Consider the following 12,100-nt stretch of genomic DNA (forward strand, 5'->3'; position numbering starts at 1 on the left):
AACTGTACTGGGTCTTTTTCCTGTCTTTAGACATGTGAAGTGTTCGGGAAACGCCAAGACTCGTCACTAGATAGGGCCACAGGGATGTCCATTTTCCACTGCCCAGAGAGTGTTCCGTCCTCGACGTATATTTACTTGCCTATGTCTTTTTCAGTTCCGGGCTCTGTGGTATTCTCTCTGCTGGTTATGATAGATTCTGGAGCCACAGGCAATAACATGGACTTCCAGTTGGCAAAAAAGTCAGGGGAGCCCATTAGCGCAAATCGTATTCCAGAAATAGTACACGCAGTCGACGGTTCATGTCTGATCGCCGGACAAGTAATGGAACAGACCAGACTTTTCACAATGAGCACACCAGAGGGACATTCTGAAACACTCTCGTTTGACCTTACCACCGCCCAGAGTGCGGGGTTATCCTGGGCCTTCCCTGGATAATCCTGCCATTGACTGGGTGAATCAAACTGTGTGTTTTTCGTCTCCTCTTTTCCAGGAGGGGTGTTTGGACTCGGGTTGCAAAGCCGCCCTTTTTCCCTGTGTGGCCCTGCTCTCTAGCATTTCCTCAGTTAGTGCCACCCTTGTGGACCCCACAACCGCTCTGCCACCTGAATATCAAGACCTGGTGGATGTGTTCAATAAGGTTCTGTCTGAACGATTACCACCGCATCGGGAGCATGACTGCCCCATCAACCTGGTCCCTGAAGCCTCGATTCCACATGGCCGTCTGTACTACCTCACTCACAAGGAAGAAGAATTCCTCAAGGAATATATTGACAAATCCTTTTGTTTGGGTCACATATGGCCCTCCGGGTCCCCAGTGGCCTCACCCATCTTTTTTGTCCCCAAGAAAGAAGGTGAACTGCGACCCTGTGTGGACTTCAGAGCATTGAATACCATCACTATTAAAAACCAATACCTGTTGCCTGTGATCTCTGAGCTGCTCGACCGATTGACCTCATCTAACATTTTCACTAAGCTCGATCTTCGTGGAGCATACAATCTGGTTCGAATGAGACAGGGGGACGAGTGGAAGACTGCCTTTACAACCAAACATGGTCTGTTTGAGTACCTCATCTTGCCCTTTGGCCTATGCAACGCCCCTGCCACATTCCAACATGTTGTCAACAACTTCTTCTGGGAGATTCTGGACTGCTTTGTCGTGGTGTACTTAGACGACATTATTTTCTTGTCTGAGTCCATGGATGTTTAGTTTTGGAACGGCTTCGTGAAAATGCACTGTATGCCAAACTCGAAAAGTGTGTATTCCATGGCTATCGGTGCTGGGGGGAGCAGAATTCACTTACAATGATTCTCGCCATTCTTCAGTGGGCTGTTCTCCCTTTTATGCCTTATACGGGCAACACCCTCGAACCATGCCTTTTGTATTACCTGTCCTGTGGCAGGTTCCAGCTGCCCGAGCTGTGGTCCGGTCCATCACCTCTATTCGTGATGTGGTAACACGACATCTGCACGCCGCCCAGGACAACACCAAGCAACAGGCCGATAAGCATCGCATCCAGGCCCCGTGTTGGCAACCAGGTGATAAGGTCTGGTTGTCTACCAAACAACTCAGAATCCCAGGGAAGAAGAAACTGCTCCCACGATTTATCGGTCCTTACACGATCAACAAATGTGTCAATCCTGTGGCTTTTCACCTGGTAATCCCTCCCAAATGGCATGTGCACCCCATTTTTCATGCTTCCTTTTTGAGGCCTTATGTCCAGGGCACCAGACGTTTGGTTGTTCCTCCTCATGTGACTGTGCGCGGAGAAGACCAATATAAGGTGCATGCAATATTGGACACGCGTGTTAGGAAGGGGATTCGCTACTATTTGATTGACTGGAAGGGATATGGTCCCGAAGACAGGTCCTAGGAACAGGCTGCCAATGTTCATGCCCCTTGGCTGTTACGAGCCTTCCATATGGATCGTCTGCGTTCCTTCAGGGGACGGGGTTATTTGCGGGGGCTACTGTCCTGCATTACCTGCTTCCGAGAGCTAGACATCCGCAGATATCTAAGTACAAGAGGTGCTGGCATTTGCCCTGGCCTTTGTTCCAAAGGACGCTTCAGTGTTCGTAATGGACTACCTTTCCCAGCTACCCTTGCTTCAGCACGTCGTCATGCACCTCATGGTACCCAGACGTTGCCATATTTACCACTTGCAGGGTTGCAGAGTGACGCTCATTAAACGTCACATTCACCCGGCAAGGTTGCTCCGGTTTTGTGTTTCCTCTCCTGCAATCTTGAATTCCTGTGTGTTTTTGACCTCTTGGCTTTTCTTATCGGACTGCTCCAGCTTTTGTCCTTATTGTATTCCGGTGCTTGATCCCATTCGGCTGATACCCCTGACTCTGGCACTTGTTGCAACGGCTGCTCCCTCTGCTTTTGTCCCTCAATCTGTGTTCGGAATTTGGCTTCCTAGTTGCTCTCTCCGGCTCCCCCCCGGCCTAGGCTCCTGATTTCTGGACTGCATCTTGTCTTCACCCCTCTCCGGCTCCTGAACCCGGACCTTTAACACTCTGGAATCTCTTTTGTCTATGGCTTTTCAAATCTCTCTGGTTCATTGCATCATCTGGGATTGCATCATGTGTGGAACTATACAGGGTCTTTTTCCTTGGATTTCTCCTGGGGAACTGAGTGTGGGGGATTCATCCTTAGTTGCGCCCTTGTGCCGCCCAGGTTAGGTTCCTCCTTTTCCTTCACCTGTGGATTATTGCTGGGTCACTTCTGGAGCTGTACTTCCTTGCTGGAACTCACCCTTCCTGGAAGACTCCTTTGGCCGGACTTGTGCAAGTCGGTCCTGGGCTTGCAACTTAACAACTTCAGGTAGGAGTGGGCATTTACCTGAGGGTGGTGTACTAGTGCCTATTGGCAGCACAGGTGATTAAACCGGCATCTGTTTATTTCCTTTTAGCTCTGCTGTCCTTGCTCTGGCCTTTTCACCTGAGCCCCTGACCTGCAGGTTTTCATTTCCTACGGGCTGCACTCTTAGGGGAAAAGTCACTCCATGATAGGAGACCCCAGTCATCTCTTGAGACTTGGGCTACCCAAGTGGATCCTGATCCTGACAGTTACTCTTGCCCTTGTTGAACAAGTTCTGCATGATGTGATAAATGCTTAGATTGCGGTGGTGTGAGTATTGAGTAAAGGCTTTTTCTAGCTCTGTGTTCTGGCCGCCCTCGGTTATCAAATTGTCCACGATGATCATATTCACCATGCTCGGCATAAGTAAACTATCGTCATTGAGACTGTCGGGCATACCCTCTACAAACTGGAGGTGCTTAAACTGCTGTTGCAAGGTGGTATAAAGAGGTTGCCTGCAGCAGTAGAACCAGACAGTATTATCAGGACGTGTATCCTTGCAGTTTGGTGTTTTCTAGATGTTTTCTGACAAAATAACTCTTGCCTCAGCAAACACGCAAACAGATGTTGTAGCCTGGTATCCATAACGACAAATACTTGTACAGATAAATACGTGCAAGCGCCCCAGATGAATTTAAATCACAGCAGGTGGTTAGCATGTTAACCTTCTAGGGGCTAGTAAAACAAACCCTGCTATATCTGGATGTCTATATTCAGCATTTAAGCACCACATTAAAACCTACAAATGAAATGCAAGGTCTTCTCTAGCTTACCTATAAGCGCCAAATACATGTAACAGCTTTTGCATATCCGTTTCAACACCATGGTTTTAAAGACTATATAAAACACACATCCACTGAATATGATACACAACATACCTTTAAATGTTATAATTAATCATTCAACATATGGCTGCCCCTCCTGACGGTAACTGCAGGACAATACTTCACACTTAAAAACTGTAGCAGCCACATCACATCCTGTAGTGGCGGTTGTTGGGGACACAGCCACTACCTACAATGCCCTATGATTGGCACCTTGATGGCTAAGGCACCGCCTAAGCTGTCTGTCTTCTGATAATGACAAAACAATAACTGCTGTTCCAAACAGCAGTGTCCAAAACCCCAACAGCTTGCTGATATAATTCCACGGTGTGGACAGACCGGACAAACGTGTCATTTGGTCTAGAAGACCCTGCATAGGGTATTTTGTCACAAAGGGGCCAGAAATCTTAATTGTTCAAAGTGGATACACCTGCATGGGTGAAATCAAACCAGTGAATCAGGTTCCCCAGACAGAAACTGGAAGGGTATCTACCGCCTTGGTAGCAGTAGCTCCTCTGTATACCCCCTTGCGATGACACAGCAGTGGGGGCCACCAACCCCTCTATACCTTGGGCTTGCGGATAGCGACGGAGTCCAAAAACCCTGCTCTCTTTTCTGGAGACATTTCCACAACACGGATTGCTTATGCCCCTTGAAGTACCCAAAAGCCATTTTCCGTTGCTGGTGGCAACCCCAGGCCTTTGTGGCTTGAAGCCGCTTGAAAAACAGCCCCTTCCGGCGACACCTTGCACAAATCCTTGCTACGCACATCCATCCTCGATGATTGTGTGATCCCATCAGCCATATCCATGGGCAACCCTAGTTCCATGGCATCAGCGTATGTTGGTTGCGAGGGTCCACTTTCCACATCCATAGGTAGCCCTAGATTCATAAATCCAATGGGTGATGGTTGTCGGTTGCTACAGGTTGTTTTTTCCGAATCTGCCTGCTGCAACATCCAGTTGTTGGAAGACATCCTGAATCAGAATAGGCCATCTTTTACACAGAAACAGTCCTCCATTAATAGCTAACACATCACCAAACACCTCAAGCCTGGTATAACACCCTGATACCTGCTACCCTTCATGAAATCCATCATTCTGGCATTTTGTGCGAATACATTGGGCTACACCACTTCATCAAAGGTGTGATCTTTGACACATACACAAATCCACTGCATCTTGGGGCGTGTTAATATTGTATACAACATTGCAAAAGTTAGAACCGTATTTTAAATTGCTAGCATACAATTAACAAAGCGCTGCTTTAACAGATATAACGGTGCAGGCCAACACTCTCTGCTTCCCTTAATGGACACATTGGGCCTCATTCTGAGTCCAGTGGGTTGCCACCGAACTCGGAATAATTTACCGGCGTCTGACCTCCCGGTGCCACCGGCTCATTCCTAATTTTGCTAATGGTGCTGCCGTGAAAAGTCTGCCTACCATGACCGGTGTGCTCGGGCACAGCGGCCCCGGCAGGCAGACTTGTAGTTTGCCGGTCCGGAAACAGGGGCATTGGTGAGTTTACCAGCACCCTCATTTCCGGACTGGCAAACTTATAATGAGGCCCATTTAGTTTTACTTTGTGCCACACTGCGCACAGAATAAATTAAATTGTAGCGTCTACTTGGAAGTACAAAATGAATCCAGCACAATCTAAAACATGCAATGGCACAGTCATGAAAACTTAAAAGAATCCGGGTTGTAAAATTTCCCAAACATTGCAAGCCTAGTACGTGCCACCCTTTAAATAAACCCAACATTCCGGAATTCTTTTATTAAACACAACATGTGAGATCTTTGGCAAATACGGACTTCATATTTGCAGGCCTTTCAATACAATCTGATTTTTTCACACACTAAAAATATGTTATCAACTTTATCGCGCTGTGAAACTAAAACACTGCATTGTGTGCATGCAAATATGTTGCATCACAAAAAGACAAGTGCACCAAAAGTGCAGCCTGGGTTTATTTTGTGCAAAGACTCTGGCTTTTTTCTTTTTAAAGAACTGAATGTTTGGGATGGCTATAAGGGCGGTGGGGAGCCCATAAAAAGAAATAAATAAAAAATGGACTATTAACTATAAATTAATTCTTTGCAGAATATGAAAACATTTGGACTCTGTCATATTCAAGATTCGGAATACTGGGTCACTGACTTTGCTGTCTCTACCTCAAACTTTCCAAGCTTTAATATTGAAGTGTCTGGTTGATTGGGTAGCTGTGCCATTAACACTGAACACTTACAAAACCTTCTACACATTTTCAACTTGTTACCAGGCACTGTAGGCAAAATTTCAGAAATAACACACACACAGAGAAATACAATCCGGCTGTACCAGCACCTCTGCGTTATCCTGGCTGACATTATCACACTGTTCAGTAATATCCTCTTCCTCGGAAGTAAGCTCTGTCTCCCCTCCTTCCCCTTCCTCCTCACCTTTAAACTTCGGTTTGGAATCCCTCTTCTTCTTGCTCCTCAAGGATGGCTTCTCTCTTTTTTTAGAAGATAAGGACGAGCACGGAAGGACGCCACAGTGCCACTAGAATAGTGGGCTGTGGACAGATCCCGTGCACTTCTGTTAAGGGGAAAAAGCCAGAGGCATAAAAAAACCCTACACAGGATCGGATGTGATCGTAGACAGTTCCAATGAGATGCAGTTGAATGTAGACTCAGAAATCATGAAGGGTACGTACGATGGAGGAAATCCGGAAGTTTACTGCTCAGCGAGAAGACAGAGAGCAAACAGAGTTCCACGGTAAGTAGAAGGGCGAACTGGACGTAAGTGTAAACAATGAAAAGGAAGAAGGGCGAGGGAAAGCCAGCGAAATGGCAGAATGAAGATAGAGAGAGAAAACTAGAAGGTAGCGGAAAGAATGGTGGTAGTAACCGCAAGGGAAATCACAAGGGAGCGTTACCAACACAGGAAAGCCTAATGTTGCACGTGTCAGAAGGACGGAAGTACAAGACTAAATACTTCCCGGGAGTTGACGCGACTACAACGACTAGACCGGCAAGGCGCGTTGCGAAAACAACGTGCCGGAACATCTAATGGCGGCCATTCTTCCAGCGGTCCCAGATACGCCACTTGCTCCATCGCATGACAGAATGCGCCATCCAAAGCTGTACTCCCCCAGGTTTACCACAGTGAGCCCGATGAAATTTACGGACCAACAAAGGGGCATGGATGTGGGATCTAGGCTCCCAGGAATTTTCTGACCAAGGGTATCCCTTCCAGTGAATAAGATACTCCAGTCTTCCCCGATGGTATCTGGAATCTCAGATTTGGGCAACTTCATATTCATCTCCAGAGGAGCCAGAAGGTACTGATACTTTCTTAGAGGTTCGAGCCATTCATCGACCTGGAACGGCTTCAGTTGGGATGAATGAAATACAGGATGAACCCGTCGTAAGCTCTCAGGGAGTTTGAGGCGGAAGGCCACTGGATTAATCTTGTGTAGGATTACATAGGGACCATGGAGACAGTTTAGAGGTTCTCACCCATCTGGGTAGGTATTTGGTGGAGAGCATGACTTTTGACCCGACTTCCCAGCTTGGTACTGGTCTTCGGTGTTTGTCAGCCTGATTCTTGTTGCGATGAGCCGCTTCCTGCAGGCTTATCTTGGCCTTGTTGTGAGCTTCATGAATCAGAGCCACGGAAGATTCCACTGCAGGAATGCTAGATGTCAAACCCGAAATCGGTAAAATGGAGTGTGGATGGTAACCATAGGTGCAAAAAAAAGGACTCATACCTAGAGCAGAATGAATTGTGTTATTGTAGGAGAATTCTGCCGTGGGTAAAAGTGCCACCCAGTTATCTTGCTGTGAGTTGATGAAGCAATGGAGGTACTGTTCTAGGGTTCCATTTAAGCGTTCGGTTTGCCCATTAAATTGAGGGTGAAAACCGGAGGACAGAGCTCTCTCGATCCCCAATTTCTCACAGAAGGCCTTCCAGAAGTGAGAAGTATATTGAGAACCCCTGTCGGAAACAATCTTCGTGGGAATACCATGAAGCCGGAACACATCTCCAACAAACACCTCTGCCCTCTCGGTGGCTGTAGGTAATCCTGGTAAGGGAGAAAAGTGTGCCAGTTTAGTCAAGGACTCTACAGTCACCATGATGCAAATATAACCTTGGGACTCAGGCAAGTCTGCTATATAATCAGGAGACAACATCCTCCAAGGGCCTGATGGTACAGGGCTGGGCTCTAGAAGCCCCAAAGGTCTTTGGGTAGGATTTGTACTACAAAGACAGATGGAACAAGATTGAACGTATAGAGTGGTATCTTTACTCATGGTTGGCCAATAGAAATGTCTTTGGAGAAGATCCAACGTACTCTTGAGTCCCCTGTGTCCTGCGATCCTCGAGTCGTGACACTAGAAGAACGCCACTTTCCTGAGAGATAGTGTGGGTAAGTACAGTTTACCGTCTACGATGTAGAGACCACTCTTGACATCGTAATTCAGGTTCTTGGGGTGTCTTTCGATTTCAAACGCTCCTCGTGAGGCATCTCTGACTTGTTGCAAAAAGGAGGAGAGTATACAAATCCTCTTCTTAGATCGGGGAAACATGAGTTCTTTTGTGGATTCTGTGCCCATCATATAGTCGCTGCGTCTAGAAAGAGCGTCGGCCAAAAGATTCTGAGGACCTGGTATGTAAGAGATATTGAATTCAAACTGCGCAAATAAATTGGCCCACATGGCCTGACGGGTGTTGTAACATTCGAACTGTCTCAGGACCTGAAGGTTCTTGTGATCTGGGCAGATGGTGAATGGATGTACTCCCCCTTGAAGCAAATGACGCCATTCCAGGCAGGCTAGCTTCATAGCCAAAAGTTCCCGCTCGATTACTGAATAATTTTTCTGGCTGCTGGTGAGTGTCTTGGAAAAATACGAAATGGGATGTTCCTTATCACAATGGTGCTGTAGTAATACTGCTCCTACCGCGGCAGAGGAGGCGTCGGTCTCTAAGATGAACGGAAGACTTTGATCCAGTTGACAAATAATGGGAGCTGAACAAAAGGACTGCTTAAGACTACAAAAGCTGTCTTTGGACCATTTAAAGGGCAACAAAGATTTTTTTAGAAGAGACGTGATGGACAAAACCTTTTGAGAGAAGTTTGGAATACATTTCCTATAGAAATTAGCCAGACCGAGGAACTTCTGGACCTCCTTGATAGTTTTGGGAGAAGGCCATTCCGGGATGGAGGAAACCTTTTGGGGATCCATGGAGATACCAACTTCGGAAAGGATGAAGCCCAAGTAAGGGATGGTGGTAGCCGAAAAAACACATTTGCTGAGTTTCACAGAGAGATGGTTGGCTTGCAATCTTCGTAAAACCTCCCTGACGTGTTCCTGATGTTCTTCTTTGGTTTGTGAGAACACCAAAATGTCATCTAAGTAAATTATTGTGGTTTGACAGAGGAGGTCAGAGAAAAGACAATCCATAAATCGTTGAAATATTGAGGGAGCATTGACTAATCCAAAGGGCATAACTTGATACTCATATAGACCAAAAGGAGTACGAAAGGCTGTTTTCCATTCATCCCCTTTAGCAGTAAGGAGAAAGTGGTAAGCATCCCTTAAATCCAACTTGGTAAAGATAGTGGCTCCTTGGACGGCCTAAATAATTTCAGAGATCAGTGGCATGGGATAGCGATCTTTAATCGTTACTTTAAGACCCCTGTAATCTATGCAGGGACGTAGTTCCTGTGTTCCCCTCTTGGGGATGAAGAACAAGGATGCGCCTGCCGGGGATTTAGATGGTTGGATGAGAGTGCGAGATTCTTATCCAGGTACTCTTTCAGGAATTTCTTTTCTTCCAGCGGCAAAAGGTACATCTGTCCGAAAGGGACCAATGCATCCGGTGTTAGTTCTGCGCGATGAGGAGGTAGTTCAAGCGGAATTTTTTCAGTGACTACTTCCGAGTAGTCTTTGAGAAAGGTTGGTAAACAGTGTATGCGTCAAAGAGATCCCTTCTCACCTGAGTTCGATCTTTGCTGGATTTCTTGATCGATGTCTTCTTGCGGACTGATCGAATCTTGAATAAGGCTGCACAAGTCTCTTCCGACTCCAGCGTGCGTTCAAAGTTCCGGGATGCAAGGATCCAGGAATCCGGAAAATTAACAGAGTGCGCAACCAGCACACGAGTCCAGGAATCAAGAAAGGAAGGAAAGGGACTAGGAATGGGTAGGCTGGAAGAAGCAAGGGAAACAATACCGTGAGCTACGGAGCACACGTCTGGCCACTACTTCGCGATAGCATTGAGACATGTGGAGCTGCGGGAGGTGTGGTCTATAAATAGAACACGCTATGTCTAAGGTGTAGAGCGAGGAAGGTGTTTCACCGTGGACGGCCATGTTGGAAGTACAAGGGAGTGTAAGCCCCGTTGAGACAAGGACCAGGATGTCCAAAAGGGGCGTGTTCTGTAGTTCATGACAGCATACCACCTCCGAAGGCCCGTTCCTCCAGGTTTGCCCGGGTGCATAAGGTGAAATCTTCTGAGTAGTCGAGGGGCCTTGAGATTAGAAAGTGGTTCCCAGGTTCTTTCACTAGGAGGATATCCTTTCCATTCAACCAGGTATTGAAGCTGACCCCGTTTATACCTGGAGTCACATATTCGGGATACTTCATATTCCAATTGGTTGTCGACCAGTAGAGGAGGAGGTCGGCAGGATTTCCGGGAGGATTGGGCGTAGGGTTTTAATAAGGATGTGTGAAATACTGGGTGAATTTTCTTCCAGGGGCCTGGTAGTCTGATCCGATATGAAACTGGATTGATAATTTCCTTGATGGGAAATGGACCATAGTACCGAGGGGCCAACTTGTTTGGCCGTAGATGTCGGGGTAGTAATTTCAAGGACAACCAGACTTGATCACCGATTGCATAAGAAGGACCTGGTCTTCTTTTGAAATCCGCATACCTCTTGGTCTGTGTTCTGGCCCTCTCTAAGTTTTCTTTAGCCTCCTGGTGTACGTTGATGAGGGTTTCTATCCAGGAGTCAACAGGTGGTACTGGTGTAGGGTGAGGGAGAACAGAGGGTAGAACCGATGGATGGAAACCTTGGCTACAATAAAAGGGACTGGTCTTAAGTGCTGAATGATCAGAATTGTTGTAGGCAAATTCAGCCACGGGTATCGGGAGCGACCAATCATCCTGAACCTTGGTGGCAAAACATCGAAGATACTGCTCCAGGGTCTGATTTGCATGTTCTTTAGCCCCGTTGGTTTGGGGATGATAAACAGAAGAGAGGGCGCAATGGATTACCAAAATGCGACAGAGATGTTTCCAGAATTGAGAGACTTATTGAGGTCCTCGATCAGATATGATCTTGGAAGGAAGTCCATGTAAACAGAATATGTGTTCCAGGAAGATTCCAACAAGCTCGGACGAGGATGGCAGCTTACACAGGGGTGTAAAATGAGCCATATGAGTGAACAAGTCAATGGTAACCATGATGGTCGTGTACCCTTGGGAAAGTGGTAATTCTACAATGAAGTCTGTAGCAATGAATTCCCATGGCCTTGTTGGCAGTGTAGGTTGCAGTAGAAGACCTGCCAGTCTCTTGTTATGTTTATTTTGACTGCAGATAGTACAAGCTTTGATGTACTGCTGTACGTTGGTCTTCATTCCAGGCCACCAAAACTGTCTTTGTATAAGACAGAGGGTGTTGGTTATGCCACGATGTCCGGAGTGAAGGGTATCATGACAGAGGTTTATTATACTTTGTTGTAATTTCTGTGTAGGAATGATCAGTGCATTGTCCTTGAATAAATATCCTTCCTTAAATTTTAGGTTCCATGGATTATTCCTTGAAATATCCTTCCAGAGGTCAGAGGATTGGGTTTGCACTCGAATTTCTTCCAGGAGATTGACTGCTTGAGCTACAAAGATCGTGTGGGGAAACATCTTATGATAGGCCTTGTCTTCAGTGGTTACATAGTCAGAACGTCGAGATAAGGCGTCAGCAATCATGTTTTGTGATCCGAGAACATGAGTGTTTTGGAATTGGTACTGAGCAAAGAAGTAGGCCCAACGCGCCTGACGACTGTTCCTACACTCCAATGACTGTAGAATTCGAAGATTACGATGGTCCGTTTGGACCTGAACTGGCTATCTAGCACCCAGAAGTAGATGTCGCCATTCAGTGAAGGCTTGGCGGATGGCTAACAGTTCCTTTTCCAGGACGGAATAGTGTGTCTCACTGGGAGTCAGGGTTCGTGAGAGGTAAGCAATGGGATGTTCCAGTTTATCCTCAAGTTCCTGCTTCAAGACCACTCCTATGGCGTAGTTAGAGGCATCCGTTTTCACTAGGAATGGCCGATTTATGTCTGGTTGGGCCAAGATGGGGGCTTGCGTGAACTCTGTCTTTAAACGTTGGAATGCCTTATCTTGCGGTGTAGACCAGATA

The sequence above is a fragment of the Ambystoma mexicanum genome, chromosome 2p (assembly GCF_040938575.1).
Source record: "Ambystoma mexicanum isolate Mex_15411 chromosome 2p, UKY_AmexF1_1, whole genome shotgun sequence".
NCBI classification, from domain to species: Eukaryota; Metazoa; Chordata; class Amphibia; order Caudata; family Ambystomatidae; genus Ambystoma; species Ambystoma mexicanum.